This window comes from Erinaceus europaeus, chromosome 1, assembly GCF_950295315.1.
Source record: "Erinaceus europaeus chromosome 1, mEriEur2.1, whole genome shotgun sequence".
Taxonomy (NCBI): Eukaryota; Metazoa; Chordata; class Mammalia; order Eulipotyphla; family Erinaceidae; genus Erinaceus; species Erinaceus europaeus.
The window spans coordinates 148,100,159-148,113,469 of NC_080162.1; the positions used below are offsets into that span (position 1 = coordinate 148,100,159).

Here is a 13,311-nt window from a genome sequence, read left to right on the forward strand (position 1 = left end):
CCAGTGGATCTACTATCCACACAGCATACCCATCCATAAGCACCCCAGCTGAGAGCAAGCTCTTTACACCAAGTTTCCTCAGAGATGGCAGCTGCCCAGGCCCCCACCTGGGGAGCTTTATAAAGCATAGGTGCCCTCCAGTGATGTTTAACCTGGACACTGCCTAGGTATGGATACATTTTATTGTTAATTTGTATTAGTAGTGATTTAATATTGATTTACAAAATCATAGCAGGGCTATAATTCTACACCACCAGAGTTCTGTGTCCCCTTTCACTCCACTGGAAACAGCAGTGGTTCTCCCAAGATCACAGGTATGGGTTATCTATTATTACTATAACTGTCTGTATGCATATATATTTGCCCATTTTTTCTATGGTCCTGCCTTCTCCTCCTTTCTATATCACACCTACACCTATTACTACTGCCAAGTGTCTTTCCTTTTTTTTTCTTCCTTTCTTCCTTCCTTCCTTCCTTTCTTTTCTCTCCTCTCCTCTCCTCTCCTCTCCTCTTCTCTTCTCTTCTCTTCTCTTCTCTTCTCTTCTCTCTTTTCTTCTCTCTCTGGGTCCTTATTGAATTGATTGGAGTTCAGAGCCCTCTGGTCATCTTCCCCTAACATTTCTTCCCCTCTGCATTTAAAGCTGTTTGCAAGATCAGTCACATAATTATAGGACCCATTGCCCCCAGGCAGTTAAAAATTTGAAAACTGTGGCAGCAGGACACTGAGCTGGGTGTGGATCTTCCTGGACAGGGGCCCAGTGCACAGGGGCTGCTTCCAGGTCACAGGCCCTGCCTGACTGCCCAGGAGCCCGAGAGAGGGCTCAGTGAGCTGCCAAAGGTTCTGGATCCCTATGACTTATCTCAGCACCATTGAGTTCTTTTGAAAGCAAATGCTTGCATGGCTGCCTCTAACTATAGGAGCTGATGCAGCCTATGGGCTTAGCAGCTATGGGAGTGAGTGGAGGGAAAGAACAGAAGGAAGAGGAAACCAGGGACTGTGTGCTCGGGTTATTTCACTGATTGGCAGATGGCATGTGGCTGTTTCATCTCTGTGGCTACTTGGTGTCACGCTTCTTGCCATTTAGCTTTAAATTACATTCACTGTGAGGGGCTTATCAAATAATTACAAAATAATATATATATATATATATATATTTAGATAAAAATAAATATTATTTAAAAATGCTCTCGGTATCTGGGAGATAGCATAATGCTTATGTAAAAGATTTTTATGTCTGATGTTCCAAGGTCCCAGGCTTAATGCCCTGCAACACTATAAGACAGAGCTGAGTAGGGCTGTAGTTTAAAAATATGAAATGAGGGGCTGGGCAGTGGTGTATCTGGCAGAACGCACATGTTACAATGAGCAAGGACCCAGTTCAAGTCCCCAGTCCCCTGACTCCACCCTCAGAGGAGAAGCTTTATGATCTGTGAAGGAGTGCTGCAGGTGTCTTTCTCCCTCTCCTTCTCTATGTCCTCTTCCTTCTCCATTTCTGACTCTGCCCAAAACAAATGAGGAAAATGAAAAATTTTTTAAAAACAAAATGTTTTGATTTTTCAGCCCTAGAAGTGGTCCAGTAAAGCCTTGGGCTTTCAAGCATGAGGTCCTGAGTTCCATTCCCCAGTATTACATGTGCCAGAGTGATGCTCTGGTTCACTCTTGTCCTCTCTCTAAGCCCTATTATCAGTGGTGGATTTTAGATGATAACGATGTGTAAATATAGACTCAAGAACTGCACACATGTATCACTCACCTGCAGTGCGTTGATATGGGTGGAAAGTAGGCCATGCTAGCATGGATAGGATGATGTGGGAAATCTCTCTACCTTCAGTCAAACTGTGCTGTGAACCCAAAATTACTCCTATCTCAAAGTTTTTGTAAAGTGCTCTCACTGCTTAGGAAGAGAAGAACTTTGTGTGGTTCCTATTACACAGTGACATTACTACTCTTGATGCAAATATTTATTTTATTTTTATTTTAGTTTTTTGACCAGAACACATCTCTTTTCCAGCTTATGGTGGTGCTGAGGATTGTACATGGGACTTCAGAGCCTCAGGCATGAAAGTCTTACTGCATAACTATTATGCTGTCTCCCTAGTCATGCCCCCCCAGCAACCATTTCCCTCTCTTTCTTTCTTCCTTCCTTCCTTTCTTTCTTTTCAATATATTTTAATGAGAGAGGGGGGAGGAAATACACAGGAAAAGATACACAGAGAGAAGCCAAAGTACTACTTAGCTCTGGCTTATAGTGGTGCTGGAGGATTGAACCTGACCTCAGAGGCTCAGGCATGAAAGTTTTCTGTGCAGAACCATTATGCTAGCTCCTCTGTCCCTCACTACTCTGGGAAAGCTGCCATCACTGGAAAGCAGTGGCCTAAAAGAATAGTGATACTGCAAAAAAGAAGTCCTCTGGCAAAGAAATGGCTTCATGTGCTCCAAGCTCAGATGCTCCAAAGCAGCCACTTAAGAAGTTACTTAATCCTTGGTCCTCCTGGAGGCTGCAGACTCCAGCCTGTGATGAAGTATCCTCAGTGCCTTGAACCAATGCCTAGTGTCTGCACTGCCTAGCCACTAAGACAATGAAGCTGGGCACTCCCTCTGCCTCTGCAGACCTCCTATCTACACAGCAAGCACAGTTAAATAATTCCTGCTCAGCTATGTAACAGTGTTACTGTCCAAAAAGTCTTGACACATTCTTGCATAGAAAAATATACACCACAGGTTTCTTCAGGACCATGCCCTCACTATGAAATAGCAACAGTAGGGACTGCCCCACTCTCCAAAAGAAGGCTGGGTCATCCTACTTTGACACTCAAGGAACAATGGTTTTTTAATGAGTGCAGCCTAGAATGTTCCCAGCTGTGACCAGGGTCTGTGAGCTCAGACTGACAGGGACTCAGAGGCTGTACAGGCTCCTGTGCTAAATATAGATAGATAAGGGTCTTGGGTCAGATCATTGTGGTAAACAGTTAATTACATTTATATCTCTTTCAAGTTTTAAAGCAACTCTCTGCTATAATCCTGCTTTCTAGTTCTACTCTTTACTCTGACACCATCTTCCCAGACAATATTTCTAGTCCACCCTCACAGTAGCTATCAAGCTCAAGCAAAGATTATTAAGACATAAGCTTCTAGGAACATTCCTAAAATAGACTTCCTAGCTTCCTTCTACCTAAGGGTCCCTACTATCATCTTCTCTATTCCTACTTTCTGGTTCCTGTTTATTAAACATTTTGTCCTGTTTTCCATCTTACTGCCTTTCAGTTACCAAATTTCAGATGCTACTATGATTCCGTCTTACTTCCCTGGGCAGATGACCTCACCAATGTACCCTGGAACCCCACCTCTTCAGAGCCCTGTCCCACTAAGGGAAACATAGAAACAGGCTAGGAGTATGGATCTACCTGCCAATATCCATGTTCAGTGGAGAAGTAATTACAGAAGTCAGAACTTCCACCTTCAGCATCCCAAAAAGAATTCTGATCCATACTCTCAGAGGGGTAAACAATAGGGAAGTTTCCATTGGAGGGGATGGGACATGAAACTCTGGTGGTGGGAACTGTATGGAATTATACCCATACTATCTTACTATTTTGTAAATCAATATGAAATCACTAATTACAAATAAAAGAAAAATCTATACATCATGAATTTTTTGAAAACCCAACACACACACACTCTCTCTTCCCCTCTTATTCTACAAACTGTTGGAGACACATGGGGTGAGGGAAATGGTTAACATAAGACAAGTCAAGGGTAGGGAGTGGCAGTTGGGAGTACTGGGAGGGAAAGGATGGGGGAGAAGTAGGTTTCTGCAGCTGGGGGGACAGGGTGGAGGCTGATCTGCACTTAGGGTTTTGCCTGTGGATATCGGGGAGATCCCTGGCAGGTTTCAGGGCATGGAGGTGACCCCTAGGTAAGGCAGGTAAGTCTGGGTACTGGACTCTAGCTCTCTAGTACTTCCACAGCCTCACAGGAGTGGGGGTTGTGACTGCTGCTGTTAATTGCTGACAATTTAAGAGACATCTGTCATGCAACTGTGGTTTTTGACTTCAGGTTCAAAGACTATGATTTCCAAGAAACTATTGGGAGGGAGACTTGAGAAGTATCTCATCTGGTAGGGAGCAAGTCTTGAGAGGTATACAGTCTGGGTTCAAGCCATAACACCACATAAGAGTGCCACAGCATGAGAAAGCCTCTGGTGTCTGTCTCTCTCCTCCAACCCTCTTTCCCTCCTTTCCTCCCTCTTAATCTATTTCTGTCTGAATGTAAGAATAGTTTGAATGGGGCAGATGGTGGTTCCCCAGGTAGAAAACACAGATTATGACATGCAGTGATCCAAGTTCAAGTCCCCAACCCCCACCTGAGGGAGAAAACTTCATGACCAGCAGTGAAGTAGTACTGCAGGTCTCTCTCTATCTGACCTTCCCTCCCTCCTTCTTTCTCCCATCTCTCTCTCTTCTATCACACTCTATCAGAAAAAAAAAAAGTCCACTGGGAGCCCTGGAGAAGTACAGACACAGATCCCCAGGGATAACCCTGGTAGAAAACAAAGTGACTCAGATACTTAGCTGACAGGGGAGATACCATGATCACAAAAAAAAGTGACTCAGGAGCAGTGAAATATCAGTACACAAGGCCTTAGTTCAACAAAAGAAAGGAAGGAAGGAAAGAAAGAGTGAAGAAAAAGAGAAAACTAAAAGAAAAATAGCATTCTTGGTTTTTTTTTTTTTGTTTTTTTTTTGACACCTCCTCCATAATTAGGGTCAGGACTAAAGATTTCTGGTCTGATTTGCCATGATTAAACTCTACAAAGCGCTCTCTTACATGTGCTCCAAATCACAGCCATAGGATTTTCTTGGGGGTTGGGGGGGGGCTATTGTGGGGCACCTGTTTAAATACACACATTACCATGTGCAAGGTCCCAGGCTCAAACCCTTGGTCCACCCCTGCAAAGGAGAAGCCTTCCCAAGCAATGACACAGTACTGCAGGTGTCTTTCTTTTTCTTCCTATCTCCCCTTCCCTCACTCTTTCTAAAAATTTTATTAAATTATCTTTCTTTATTGGATAGGAACAGAGAAAAATCAAGAGGGGAGGGGGAGATAGAGAGGGAGAGAGACAGAGACACCTGCAGACCTACTTCACAACTCAGAAAGCTTTTGCCCTGCAGGTGGGGACCAGGGTCAGGGCTCTAACATGAGTCCTTGAGCATTGTAACAAGTGTGATCAACCACATTTGCCACCAACTGCTTCCTGCTTTTCCTCTCAATTTATCCTTTTTCCCCCCAAGGGTTAACTTATTTTCTAATTTTTTTATTATCTTTATTTATTGGATAGAGACAGTTAGAAATCAAGAGGGAAGAGGGAGATAAATAGGGAGAGAGACAGAGAGACAACTGCAGCCCTGTGTCATTGCTTGGGAAGGTTTCTCGTTTACTGCTTGCAAAACTTTCCCTCTGAAGGTGGGGACCGGGGCTTGAAACTGTGAATTTGTACATTGTAACATGCACACTCAACCAGGTGTGCCACCACCTGGCCCCACAGTTTCTCTGTGTATGTGTGTGTGTGTGTGTGTGTGTGTGTGTGCGTGTGCGTGTATGTATATGTATATGTATATATATATATATAATTTTTATTTAAAAAATAAACACAAGAAATCATTATACTGATGAAATCAAACATTACCACCATACTGAAAACAGGGGCAGTGGTAGGATCATGACTCTGTTTGGCCCTTTCTGTGCAGCTCCTTGATAGGCAGCACTGCAGTCTGTGGGGTTATGTTCCTTCCTGCTAGACTCTGCTGGACAGGCATCTTTCCATCTGACCTGGATGCCTCACCCCTAGGCTAGAATCCAGTCCCAACTCAGGCTTCAGTGGTAGCTAGTAGCTGTCAACATGGCTTCTCACAGTGTGGTTCCTGCCCTAGGCTACCAGCACCCCTTGGGAACTTGTTAAAAAATGTAGAACTGTGGGGAGAGACAGCAAGACAGTTATGCAAAGGACTCTCGTGCCTGAGGTTCTGAGGTCTCAGGTTCAATTCCCAGCACCATTATCAGCCAGAGCTAAGCAGATCTCTGGTGAAAAAGAAAGGAAAAAGAGGGGTGGGGAAAAAGTAAGAAAGGAAGGAAGTGGAAGGAAGAAAAGAAGCAAGTAAATGCATATTCCCCAGCTTTACCTAGGCTACTAGACTCTGAGTCCACTAGATGGCCCCTCCCAGCCTACCTGGGCTTTAAGATGGCCCCCAGGTGATTCTGATGCCTCCTGGCTCCCACTTTCCCAGTTGAGACTAAGTGGGCCAGTTCCCGAGACTGTGTTCTAATAGCGACTGAAATCGCCCCCTACTAGTTTCAGTTCCTTGCCAGTGCCTCACGCCTACTACCTTCCCTGACAAAATGAGGAAGAGAGGAAAGAGTGGTTCAGTGGCATTAACTGCCGTGACTATTATGTATGAAATCAGAAGGAAAAAAGTTTCAATTTTTGAAAATGAAACAGCCGACCTGCCGGCAGGTATTTCAAGCGCTGGCTGTTGGATGTGTGCGGCACAAATTTACACACAATTGTACTCTTTTTTTTTCTTTTCCAGCAATATTTTGAAGTCAGAAATTGCCTTAGGGGGAAGGAAAGTTGAGCTTCTAGTTACTAATTCAAGCTCCCCCAGAAAAAAAAAAAAGGAACTTTTAAAGAGTAAATTTAAACTAGGTTTTACAGTAGGATTCCAGGCAAGTTTTCCCATACCAGCCTGTGCAAGGTAAGTAAAACTGTGGCAGGTGTTTCACTTCCTGCTAAGCCTGCACTCAGGACAGACATTACTAATTGATCACAGCTATAGTCTGCCTCAGAGGAGTTTCTCAGATCCAATTACCTGGCTCCCGGATTTGACAGATAAGATGGAACCTGATTAACAGCTAGTGTGTCTGTAATACCAAATATCTACATTATCAAACTATTTTTCTCTTTTCTCATAGCTTTTTTTTTCTGATAGAGACAGAGAAATTGAGAGGAAGGGAGGAAGGGAGAGAGAGAGAGAGAGAGAGAGAGAGGCGTGCAACACTGCTTCACTGCTCATGAAGCTCCCTTCACCCCTTAGATTTGAAGTGAGATCTTTAACCCTGGTTCTTGTCCATGGTAACATGTGTATCCAACTGGGTACATCACTGTCTAGGACACTCAGAGTTTTCTGTTGATGGTGCTTACAGTTTCCATAATGTGAGCAAACACATACTTTAAATGCTGAATATTTCAGTTCTCCTCCTGTAGACAGATAACTACACATGCCAGACAGGAAGTAAAAGATGAGTCCAGGGTATTCTAGGTAAAACAAACTCCCCAAAGAATGTGGGATGGCTTTCGCAGCACCACCATATGGCCATCCTGAATTCTAGGACCATATTGTCACTTCCAGAAAAGAAGCCTGGGCACACCAATGCTAGCCATTTTACCATCAGAAGCAACACAGCTGAACACCTCACTGCTCTTTTTCACAACAGTAGCTAGAGTGGCAGGGAGTGTGAGCACTGTGTTCACCGGCCCTACTTCAGCTCTTGGCAAGATAACCTCTACATTGTTGTTTGCTTGTCAGTCTACACACACACACACACACACACACACACACACACACACACACACACACACGATGCTAGATGAGGGTAAACAAGACAATCCCTGCAAAGTATGCATAAATTGGCAAAATAGCTCAACTGTACAGTGTGCCTGCTTTGCCTTACACACTTCCCAGGTTTGAGCCTGGCCCCACTACTTAGAGAAAGCTCTGGTGTCCTATTCTCAGCCTATCTTTGCCTCTGTCTGTATCTGAAATAACCTGCCTAGAGTGGTAATGCTCCACTAACAACAGCATGTACCCAGAGAATGTTCACTATGTGCCAAGGATTTTAAACCACATCACTGAAAATCTCTATTTGACTTTTCTCTTCTTAAAACTCTTGCTGCTCTGACTCCTCTGCCATATGGGGCCACCCTGATGCCCATATGTATCTTGAGCACTGTCATGGAAGGAGTCGTCTCCCTACTGACTTGTCCCCAAGAAGTTCATTCTTTTCTCTCAGAGAAAGGAACACTGGACCTTGCTGGCTCCATTTCCATAGTTACACACTACAGATGCCTCCCTTCTCCAAACTCCTCATCTGCCCTTCCTCATTGAAAGATTCCTTCTCCCTCTAATTAAATGTCTGCAATCTGGGCTAATATGAATCATGCTGTACCTATGTTATTACAATTTGTAATAACCCAGTCTTGGAAGTAACCCAGACGTCTAACTCCAGATGTGTGGCTAGGAACGCTGCGGTACGTAGACACAATAGAATACTACTTGGCAGTTAAAACTGATGAAGTCAGCTCCTTTGCCTGGTAGAGGACATGCGAAGGACCCAGGTTCAAGTTCCCAGTTTCCACCTCCAGGGAGGAAAGTTTCACAGGCAGTGAACCAGGACTGCAAAGGTCTCTCTTTCTCTCTCCCTTTCTATCTCCTTCTCCCATATTTATTTATTTATTTATTTATTTATTTATTTATTCCCTTTTGTTGCCAGTGTTGCTTTATTATTGTAGTTATCATTGTTGTCGTTGGATTATTGTAGTTGTTATTGATGTTGTTGTTGAATAGGATAGAGAGAAATGGAGAGAGAAGGGGAAGACAGAGAGGGGGAGAGAAAGATAGACAGCTGCAGACCTGCTTCACCGCTTGTGAAGTGACTCTCCTGCAGGTGGGGAGCCAGGGGCTCAAACCGGGATCCTTACGCCAGCCCTTGCGCTTTGCACCACCTGCACTTAACCCGATGCCCTACCGCCTGACTCCCTCCTTCTCCCCTCTTAATTTCTCTCTGTCCTATTAAATAAAATACAAGGAACAACAACTAAATTAAGAAAAAATGGTTTCCAGGGGCATTGAATTCATTCTGCAGGCACTGAGTCCTTGGAATAACCCTTGTGGCAATTAAAACAGGAATAAGAAGTAAGCAAAGCATTGGATTTGACCTGTGAGATAATTCCTATTGATCAGACACATAGTTACAAAAAGCTGATTTTTCAAAAACATCAGATGATCTGTTGCCCCGGGTAAATATTCCTTTATTTTTGAGTAGAGGTAGGCCTTCCATCTTTTCACTAGGCCAATATCAGAAGTCTTAATGAATCAGAACCTCATTGTACCTCTCTCTGCTCTCTCAAAGTCTATTCACTTTCCATTTTATTCTCTCAGAGCTTACTTTCTTTCAACCAAATGCAACAGACACCTAGCTGAACAAAGACTTCCATTTGAGTGGAAGTAACACATACCTTTGCTCTTTACTTCCCACAGTACCTCCAGCCTGGGTAAAGTAGTAACATTCAACTTAATAATTACACAATGATTAATGAGTTCATGACAATTCAGTCTGTTACACCTGGCTCATAGTTAGTTACTTCTATTCCTCTGTTCATTATCCTCAGCAGCTTTAGAAGAAATGTTGGCAGTTGATAAATTTCTTTAATCTCATATTTCTAGACTTGACTCCATTAGCCTTTACTTGAATGCATAGCTTTCACTGTCCCCACATTCCTTCACCTGGTGGCCCTCTTTTATGTCCACAGTCTCTATACCACATGTCCCCTGTCAACTCTAGTTCCCATGCCCAGGAGTCACTGCATTCCCCACATCTGGACACTTTCTCATTTAGATTGATGCAGTTATTTAAATGCAGGTTCACTGCTTGTGTTACCATTCACAAGGACCTGGGTGCAAACCACACCTTGCTCCATCACCACCTTTGGGAGGGAGAAGCTTCAAGAGTGGCAAAGCTGTGCTGAAGATGTCTCTATCACTGTCTACCTCCCCATTTCCTCTCTTCTCAAGCTCTCTCTCTCTCTCTTTCTGTGTGTGTGTGAGTGTGTGTGTGTGTATTCAAATGAATATAATAAGAAAATATTTCCTTTTTGTATGTTTCTAATGAGCTTCACAAAAGCTTACTTTTAAGATTTTGTTTATTATTAGTTACTTAATACTGATTTACAAAATTACAACATAACAAGGATATAATTTCACCAGTAGAGCTCTGTTTCCTTATTCCCTCCACTGGAAACTACAGTAGTTCTCCCAAGGTCACAGATATGGGTTGTTATTTCTATAACACTTTCTCTCTCTCTACACCTCTCTCTCTCTCTCTCCCTCTCTCTCTTCCATACACACACACACACACACACACACACACACACACACACATCCACCTATTTTGCTTATAATCCTGCCTTCTCTTCCTTTCTAAGTCACACCTACACTGGGTACTACTTCCAGATGTCCTTCCTTTTTGGGAGTTCTGGTGTCTGTAATTGCTTCTCCACTGGACATGGATGTTGGAAGGTGGATCCATACCCCCAGCCGGATCCATACCCCTAGTGGGTAGGAAGGGCTTACTTTCTTGCTTTTCTTCATCTTTGAAAACTTAGATTAAACATTTTATCTTTCGTGAAGCATTCCCATCCTCCTAACTGTTCTGAGTAGCAGAAGCTGAACACCGCTCTGTGCCAGCCCAATGCATTATATGTATGCCTGAGCTGAGCATGGTGTAAAGGAGTTAGCATGTGACTGGCCTACTTCCCACTGTGACTGTCAGAACCCTGCATAGGGGGGCTGTGTGTTCATCTGGAGCTGCCATATCCAGCATGCAGGAGGCTTTCAATAAGAACGTGTCAACTGAAGGGAGGAAGGGGAGAAAAAGAAACAACCAACAAAGTAAGAATAAATGACTACTGATTCTTTCATGTTTTGTGACCATTCTGCAACCCAGATTTTGCCCTCTGCTCCAGATCAGCCAGAGGGATAAGGGAAACAATGTCTGACATACCATTTATAAGATTATATTCCCCCTCAAACTCGACCTTCACCCCTGCTCTCTTAGTGCAAACTGAAGTCACCGTCCGTGAAGCAGGGTGTAGGAGAAGCAAGAGTAGGGGAGAATGAACTAGAACAAGGGGACAGAAGTTGTTTGACTCCAGCCAGGGAAATATAATTCTGTCCAAACTGTTATCAAATTACAGTGGAGTTGCAGAGGGTGGTGAGAAGCAGCTGGGCAGAGGTCTGTATTCCACACTGTCAGGAATCCTATAAACCACCAAATATCTCAACTCTTCCTCTGAACTATGTGAGTCAAGAGGGTGACAGAACCTTCTCTGAGTGGGTAGGTCTGGAGGAGGACAGTCTTCTCTGGGCAGGATGTACACACAAAAATGGACTACACAAAATGGACTACACAAAATGGACACACAAAAATGGACTACACAAAAGTAGATGGTAGTGCAGTGGATAAAGCTTTAGACTCTCAAGTATGAGGTCTTGAGTTTGATCTCCAGCACATGTGCCAGTTTAATGCTTTGGTTCATTCTCTCTCTCTTTCACTAGTAAATAAATAAATATATATTTTTAAGTGGATGGGGAAGTATACAGCAGAGTCATCAGCTGTTGCCCTCTATGCCTCCAGGAGTTGATGAGTTCAACCCAAATTGTGATTCTCTGCCTAGGCAGGGTGATAAAATGAGAAAACACTCTTTTCCTCTGCTGCCAAAGTTGGATGCAGGGTCTGAAGGGTGCCTTCTGAAGAGAAACACAGCCCAGAAAACTTTGATCTAGCACTTGACACAAATGATTCTTGTCTTTAGGTTCCTGATTATTAAGCTAATTATTCTGCTTTATATCTTAATGTTTTTCAGCCACCAAGTTTCAGATGCTATCATGACACCAGCCTGAATTCCTTGGGCAAACAGCCTCACCAGTGTGTCCTGGAACCCCACCTCCCCAGACCCTACCTTACTAGAGAAAGATGGAGACAGGCTGGGGGTATGAATCAATCTGCCAAAGTCCATGTACAGCAGAGAAGCAATTACAGAAGCCCAAACTCCCATCTTCTACACCCCATAGAGATCTTTGGTCCATACTCCCAGAAGGATAAAGAGTAGGGAAACTTCCAGTAGAGAGGGGTGGGATATGGCACTCTGGTGGTGGCAATTGTGTCCCTCTTATCCCACAGTGTTGCTGATCATTATTGAATCGCTAGTTAAAAAATAATAGCAAGAATATCTACAGCACCCCTGTTCCATAGCACAACCATACAGGTCAAAGGAAAGGAGAGTCTGTTTTCCCCAACACCCAGGTTCACTGGGGAACTTTGAGCCACTTGGAATAATCCAAGTCATCTGCTATGTCAGCATCTAAGGGGTAGAGAAAATCTGCAGGGATGTGAACATTGTGGTTCAGTAGTGTATTCAGTGAACGTCAATGGGAAACACATACAGACACATGGAGATCTGATTGTGGTGGTTTGGCTGCAACTTCTGGCAGGGCTGGGGGTAGGAAGAGAGTGGAAGTTCTTGGTAGAGAAAGTGCTTGCACCACTTATGTGATGTTCATGATGCCAGAGCTCTTTAAGAGGGCAAGCAGAGCATGGAAATGTGTGGCCTAATGGGGCGAGTTCTCAAATGTGACTTTCAGTTTCACAGATGGCTTTTTGACCCCTCAGTGCATTAAGAAGTAGTGAAGGGAAGGGCGGGGACTCTCCTCCTAAACATTATATATGAAGTGACAGGCCATAAGACTTTGACTAAGCATATTGTAGTAAGCAAAAATGTCACCAGGAGAGGCAACTCCAATGCCCTCCAAATGTTGATATAAATGAACATTTTCAAACAAAGGATCTAAAAGGAGACCATAGTTTAGGAGTGAAGAGATGTCTGGCAATAGCTAATAAGAGTTGAAAAAAGACAAGACAAAGAATATTCTAGAAGAAAAGTAGCCAAAGGGAACATAGCACAAACATGACTTTTGAGAGGTTCAAAAAAGGCAGAACAAGAGAGATAAAAGCAATCACTTAAAAAGTAAAGATACTTGGGAGTATCATTAATACTACCATGGCTAGTGCATTGAAAAATTGACTCAGTGGCCAATCCATCCAAGCAAGATGAATGCTCTTGGTCCATTTTTTCAAGAAGGATTGCCCAAGAGCTTCTGAGGTAGTGAGTTCTCTGCTACACTTGTTTTTTTTTTTTTTTTTTTTTTTTGCCAGTATAAAAGGATGATGACTGAGAGCACCTGTGTTTCTGGGAAGTGACATTTTCCTGGTGTTTGATCCGTATCAATTCTCTTGGAGAAACAGGGCTGTGGGTGGGTTTTCTTTTGATTGCAGGGGTCCCTTTCCCATTCACTATAACCTGTCTCCAAATGCATGTATGTAGGAAAAACAGAACTAAAAAGAATGGAAGACATCTTGGCCCAAGACCATGGAGAGATTATTGTCAATGAGTGAGACACTAGAATAGCTTAAAAAAA

General features: G+C 43.4%; 1 protein-coding gene across 3 annotated transcripts in view; it reads right to left on the bottom strand.

The window, feature by feature from the left end:
- The window catches only part of EPHB1 (EPH receptor B1), a 528,699-nt gene that overhangs the window by 78,942 nt on the left and 436,446 nt on the right, over positions 1-13,311 (bottom strand). The window lies entirely within an intron of this gene.